The sequence below is a fragment of the Hibiscus syriacus genome, unplaced genomic scaffold, assembly GCF_006381635.1.
Source record: "Hibiscus syriacus cultivar Baekdansim isolate YM2019G1 unplaced genomic scaffold, ASM638163v2 tig00111273_pilon, whole genome shotgun sequence".
NCBI lineage: Eukaryota > Viridiplantae > Streptophyta > Magnoliopsida > Malvales > Malvaceae > Hibiscus > Hibiscus syriacus.
Window position 1 is genome coordinate 1,275,488 of NW_024063040.1, and position 6,551 is coordinate 1,282,038.

Genomic DNA, 6,551 nt, shown 5'->3' on the forward strand with positions numbered 1-6,551 from the left:
TTATATTTTATGTATTTTGCAATTTGACCACTAAATTCTTATTTTATTTTATTATTATTATTATGTTTTTTAATTATTATTAGAATTATTTATTTTTACTTCATTTTGTTTCCATTTTATTACTTTTTAAATAATTGTTTTTTTTTGTTTTTTTATTTAATTTTAATTTAATTTTAATTTCTTTGATTTATTATTATTATTATTATTATTATTATTATTATTATTATTTCCTTTGATTTATTTTCTTTATATTACTATTATTTTATTTCTATTCTTTTTATTTTATTGTTTTTTTTGTCTTTTCATTTATTTATTTATTTTTACTTATTTTCCTATCTAACATTTTTTTTGCCTTTTTCAGTAATAATTTCAATCGATCAAAGGTAAGCAATTCGAATCGGGTTTTTGAATTTTAATTTAAGTTTTCAATTTTCGCAATTAAAGACAGTCGATAAATTAATTGGTACCGAAAGGGCGGTTCAAGGGTGCTAATCCTTCCTTGACCGTAACCGACTCCCGAACCTGACATATTTCTGGTACAACGCAGATCAGATAAGATGATGTCCGACTCACCTAAATTCGTTTTAAAGTGGTTGGTGGTGACTCCAATTCGTTTAATTCAAGTCGAAGCCTAATTCGGGGCCCGACCGAAAGACGGTTCCGACACATATATTACCTTACAATCACCCTAAATTAATTAATATATTTTATTTTTTAATAATAATTTTATTCATTCAATTTCACTCATCAAACAATGTAAAAATTATATAAAATTTTACACTGTATGAATAAATATTAAATTTTATATAATGTATAATCTAATATCGGTGATAGTGGTTTTAGTGCTACAAAAGGGTAGACCCAATAGGGAGGATGATAAAGCTTGATTGGGCTTACTGATTGTTCCCTCCACTCCTAACAACATGGCATGATGAAAGTTATCCATTATTTGTATTTACAGAGCTCTTTAAATAGATATATTTTATGTGTCTTTAAATATGTTTTTTCAAATCTGCTATACATAATATATTTGTATTTAAAATGTTATAAAAATAAAGTAATAAAAAATCATTAAGACAACATTATTATCACAAATTATTTATTAACTAACTTTGTAAATAATATAAATAAATATAATATTTTCTCTAATATTTGAAGCTACAATGAAGTTATAATTGTGGGCTGTGGATCTTATCTGTGCACTAGATCTCCTGTTCACGTGATTAAATCACGGGTCTTTCCTCCTCTATTTTATTCCTTTTGGGTGCAAAGTGCAAACCATACCCTTCCCTCATTTCACTTATTATTATATTATAAATTAATATTGATTTTTGTTATTGTATTAAAATCCATCACTACATGTTTTAATTACATTTATTTTGAACAAATTTGAAACCAATTTTTATTATACAAAAATGGTCTAATATACTTGGTTCGGTTCGATTAACCAAACCACTAAAAATAATAGTTAACGGTTAAGATTACAATTACGAATTTTAATAAACGCTTGACCAAATAAATTACATTTATAATTATATCTCTAATTTATTATATTTTTACACAAATAACTTAATATAATTTTATATTATTTTTAATTTATATATATTTTTAATCAAATTTATACACAAGTAATTTAATATATATATTATTATTTTTAATTTTTTATTTCTTTGAAAATACATAAACATATTTACACCAATATAATTATGTGTTTATTGTTAGGCACCAAGATATTGAAAGATGTACATACTTACATCAGTGTAATTATGTGTTAAGTATTATACTCTTTTTATTTTATTTATTTACATCAGTGTGAGCATGTGTTAAGTATTATATTTGTTGTAGTATGTATTGTGGAAATTTTTGACAAATAATTATAATAGACTAATCGTATGTTAACCTTTAATCGAACCGTTAATAAATATTAATTGTTTCTTAACGATTAAATTGATTAACAAAATCTCATAATTGTTATAACGATTAACCGACCGTTTAAACTAAACATTATAATTAATCGTACATGAATATCCCTAATTACGAATGATGAAACTTAATTTGTAAGTTGCAACAATGAAATAAAATGTATACCATTTACAATTTACTGTTTGTTGTGACAATAAATTTGCAATATATATATATATTATTTAAAAAACTAAAAAATGATAATGAAAATATAAATAAAAAGAAATAAATAAAAGACCATGAGTGGTAGAAGGGTCACATCATATTTGAATGATCCATGCTTTGAATGGTCAAGATTGAAATGATGGGTCTTCATGTTTAAACATTGGATGCGTTCTACTTTTAGTTCATTTTTGTGACTTGCACGAGTTCTTCATTCTTTTTTCCTTTCAATTTCACTCCAGAGTTAATTACCTTTTCACCTCTGGTGTGACTTTTTGGTAAATTACCTATTTGGTACCCCATATTTATTTATTAAAAATAAAACAATTATAGTTTTTAAATAAATGGAAATTAATTATAAATATCAGTCTCTTTGAAAGACATCGACCTTAACCGCCAACCCCACGGATTCAACTTGTGCTTCATTATTGTTCACTAATACCTTGCGTGCACACCTTCGCACGCACGTATTAGAGCTTTAATCGCAATTTATTTATTTTTTATGTTTATATTTAGTTTTCTATATAATAATCGTAATCTAAGCTTCCGTGCATTCCATATGTCTTGACCTTTTCACTCTCCGTTTTCCAGTGTCTTTCTCTATAGCTTAAGGATTGACGCAATTTTAAGTGGCTTCTTTTGTTTTCTCGATTTGGGTTTTGGGGTTTTCATCTGCTTCATTCAGTTCCGTAAGGCTTCTCGTGCTTTTCTTTTTCAATTTATCCGTTTTAATCGGTTTAAGTTTCTTCTTCTTTTTGTTTAATTTTCTTGCTTTCCTGTTTTTTTACGTCTGGTTTTAGCTGATTTTTTTTATTAGATTTGGGTGGTTGATTTCATCTACTTTCTTTTTTCTTTTTGGATTCTGGAAGAAACCCTAATTATATCTTGCACGAACAGAGTGATTTCAGTGATAAAATAATTGTTGTTACCAGATATGTCAGGCGTGTGAGCGTTGGATGTTAAGATGTCATATCTTATCTCAACATTTACAGTTATATTAAGAGAATGAAGTTTACTACTTGTTCACTACCGTCTTCTTCCATTTTTTGTCTTGCGTTAGTTTAATACTATGAATTTTCATTTATAAATTATGAATGGATATATTGGCCATTGCAGGGTTCTTGAACAGGTTGTTTTAAGACAAACGAGTTATTAAGAAACTGAAGTGCGGTGATTGTAGTTGAATAAAGAACAGTATGTGGTGGTGGCTGACTCTTTCCGTTGATGTGTTTCGAAAAGTTATCTATTTGAACTTGTATTGTAGAGTGATTCTGTAATTCAGTAATCTGTATTAGCAAGTAGCCTTCATTTTTACTCACCCGTCTTCTTATTAATCTTCCATGGGATCCACATTTTTCGTTGTCGTTCCATGTTACTTTCAACGTACCAGCTGAAAGCCTTCAAACCCATTTCTCAAGTTTCTAATCCAAGACTTAGCCTTTTGATTTTAGTAGGGGTGGTTTTTGAAGAGGTATTTCGGTTTTATCGATCTGGATTACGGGTTTTAAGCAAGTCTTCGACCGGAAGATCTCTCGATTTTTGTCATATTGAAGGGTTGGGAACGTAGTTATTGTGTGCCAAGCAGCTAGCCAAACTAGATTTCGGGCATTGAAGTACGAAAATGGTATTGCAGGGAGTGCCACCATTGTAGTTAGAATTATAGCATGCTTTCAACCTCTTCAGGATTGCCAGGTTAGTTCTTTCCTTATTTTCCATTTTCTTTATATTTTTGTACAAACCTTTCTGAAGGAATTATATACACTTATGTTGTTTACATTCGTATGGAATTCCTCGTTCTTGTTCTTTTTATTACTGACGATTGATAAGAATGTTTATGCAAAGCTTTTCTGTTGAATTTCCTTTCTTATGTTTTTGCAGGCTGAATATTTCCGTCATTTGCTTAAGCCGGTTACGTAGTTTGATTTTATATTTCCTTGTTCAAGTTATAAGCTGGAGTTCTTAGTTATTTCCTTTCGGTTTTGAGAGAAACTTAAAGTAAACTGCTATTTCTACTGCCACAACATTTAACTCCTGGTATGTATTGCTTGTACTCGGTATTAATAGTATCTACTTTTTATTCTTGGAATATCCTTTTTCATATTGATTTTGTTGTTTTCGTAGGTGATTGTTCTGGTTGGATGGGAGAAGGCTGCGGGTCCTGGTTTCCTCTGCAGCAATTTGATTGGCAATCACCCAAACTGAATACTTTGGCTGCTCCCCATCCTTTGAGGCAGCGAAGTGCTAATTCTCAACCCATAAACTTTGGAACTAATATGGTCTCTGCTACTGGGACTTCACCAATTTATGGATGTCGTGATTTACCTCAGTCCCATGGTTGGTGTGACTGTTTACCCCGCTCCCAACAGTATTTGCACCTGCATCAAACACTTTCTTGAATGAGCGACTCCCACATAACCCTCATGGGAATGGTACGGAAAACATTGCTCCCAAGTGTGCTAAGAAGGGATTCCTTGTTTTTTACCAATCTGGTGGTCAAACTACCGTGATGCTTAGTTCTGCTTTTGGGACTCCTATCAAGTGCGGTTCTTTGGGTCCCAAATTACCTTTTGCTTGTAACTTGAGTAGGGAGGATCCCTTGGCTAAAGTGAGCCTGGATCTTCACCCTGGCCCAACATTTAAAGGTGTATTTGACGAAAACGGGTCACTATCCTAGCACTATGACAGCTTACCATGAGCAATCTGTGGGAGGCGCTGAAGGGGTTGCTAGCTCGACTGGTCTAACCAAAAAGCAAAAACTGCTCGATGGCAGTAATGGTTATATGCAATTCCCTGTGGACAATAATAGTTCAGTGAATCATAATAGATGTTCTGAGCATGAGTATGGTGCTGATTCCAGTTTTGGCCAAAATCCAGGATCCGATGGTATGGATTCATCTTCAAGCAACAAGAGAATGAGAGTGGATAAAATTCGTGAGACTGCGAGCGTATTAAGAAGCTTAATTCCAGGTGTTGAGGGCAAGGATGCTATTATGGTTCTTGATGAAGCCATTGATTACTTAAAATCCCTGAAACGCGGAGCCGAAACCTTGGGACGTGGTACTCTATGAGTTGTCACTGCTCGTATTAGTAGTGTTAGTATAGCATCCGTCATAATTAGTCGTTGGTAATGGAGCGAGCTAAAATAAATGAAGTTTACGCTGTTGTGCTTGGAGATGCATGCATTACACACGATCTGGAGCCTACCAACTCGAGTCCCATTGTGTCTTTTCTCAAATGATTTGAGCTGGAAACCAGTACCATTTGGCTTGAAATCTCTGTATCTCGAGAAAGCATGATGGTGAAGGATTGTGAATCATTATTAGTCTTGGGGTTTAGAGAAAGTACCAAACACACAGGCCGGCATGACAAGATTGGTTAATGCAGGGACCCTCATAAAGGGTGGACTAAGTGCACGCCTCTTAGGTGTTTTGGGTCCCAAGCTTAATCCTTGTGGCTTTCCCTTTTTCTTTGATATAGAAAGTTGCACGAGCAAATGAGCCTATCTACCATTTCATCATCCAACTACTTGCGCCTGAAGGGTCATTGTGAGTTGTGATGCTCCGGTTGAGTATTTGTTTTTGATGTTTGCGTGTTCATTATCTTCTCTAAATCTAGAGATATCCATGTTGGACACATTCGAGCATGAGTAACCCTTAAAGGTGCTTTATGTATTTGTTTTTTGCTTTTGTGCTGGTGCTTTCGTGGGGTTTTCAACGATGTATTTTGGCTTTGATGAAAGCTTTTTGATTGTTGTTGTAAAGGTTGTATAAATGGCATGAGGTGTTATGTATTTGTCTACAAACCTATGTATTTACGCCGCATGCATGAATTTATTATGCAAGAGACACTGAGTTTTTTTAGAGTTGAGCAAAACTCGATTTGAAAAATTGATTTTTTTCAACTTGACTCGATTCGAAAAAAACTTCATTCGAAATGACTTCGAGTAGTAATCTCATAAACTCAACTCGACTTGAAAATATTTCAAGTTCAAATCGAGTTATGAAATAAAACTTGAATAACTCGAAATTTTTAGTAATTAATAGATGTATTTTCAAGTTTGAATTGAGTCACTCAATTTTGTATGATATATGTCATCACATATGAATGAAATATACATGTATTGTAATTTTTTTTTATAAAAAATAACACAAAAATTGATTGTTATATATATATATATATATATATATATATATATATATATATGATCATAAAAAATAATTTAAATTAAAATCAAATAATATCATAATATTGTAAATATGATAATTGAATTTAAATACAAACTCAAAAATTCGATTCGACTCGAAAAATTTCAAGTCAACTCTAAATTGTAAAATAGGACTCGTCAGTTAGAAAATTTTTGACTCAACTCAATCAAACGCTCGCCCCTACTTTCTGTGCCAAACTTTTATTTTTGTACTGAACTTGCT

The 6,551-nt window shown here is 31.8% G+C and overlaps 1 pseudogene; it reads left to right on the forward strand.

Moving 5' to 3' along the window:
- Positions 1-2,728: 2,728 nt before the first annotated feature.
- Positions 2,729-5,468, forward strand: LOC120157684 (annotated as a pseudogene).
- Positions 5,469-6,551: the final 1,083 nt, after the last annotated feature.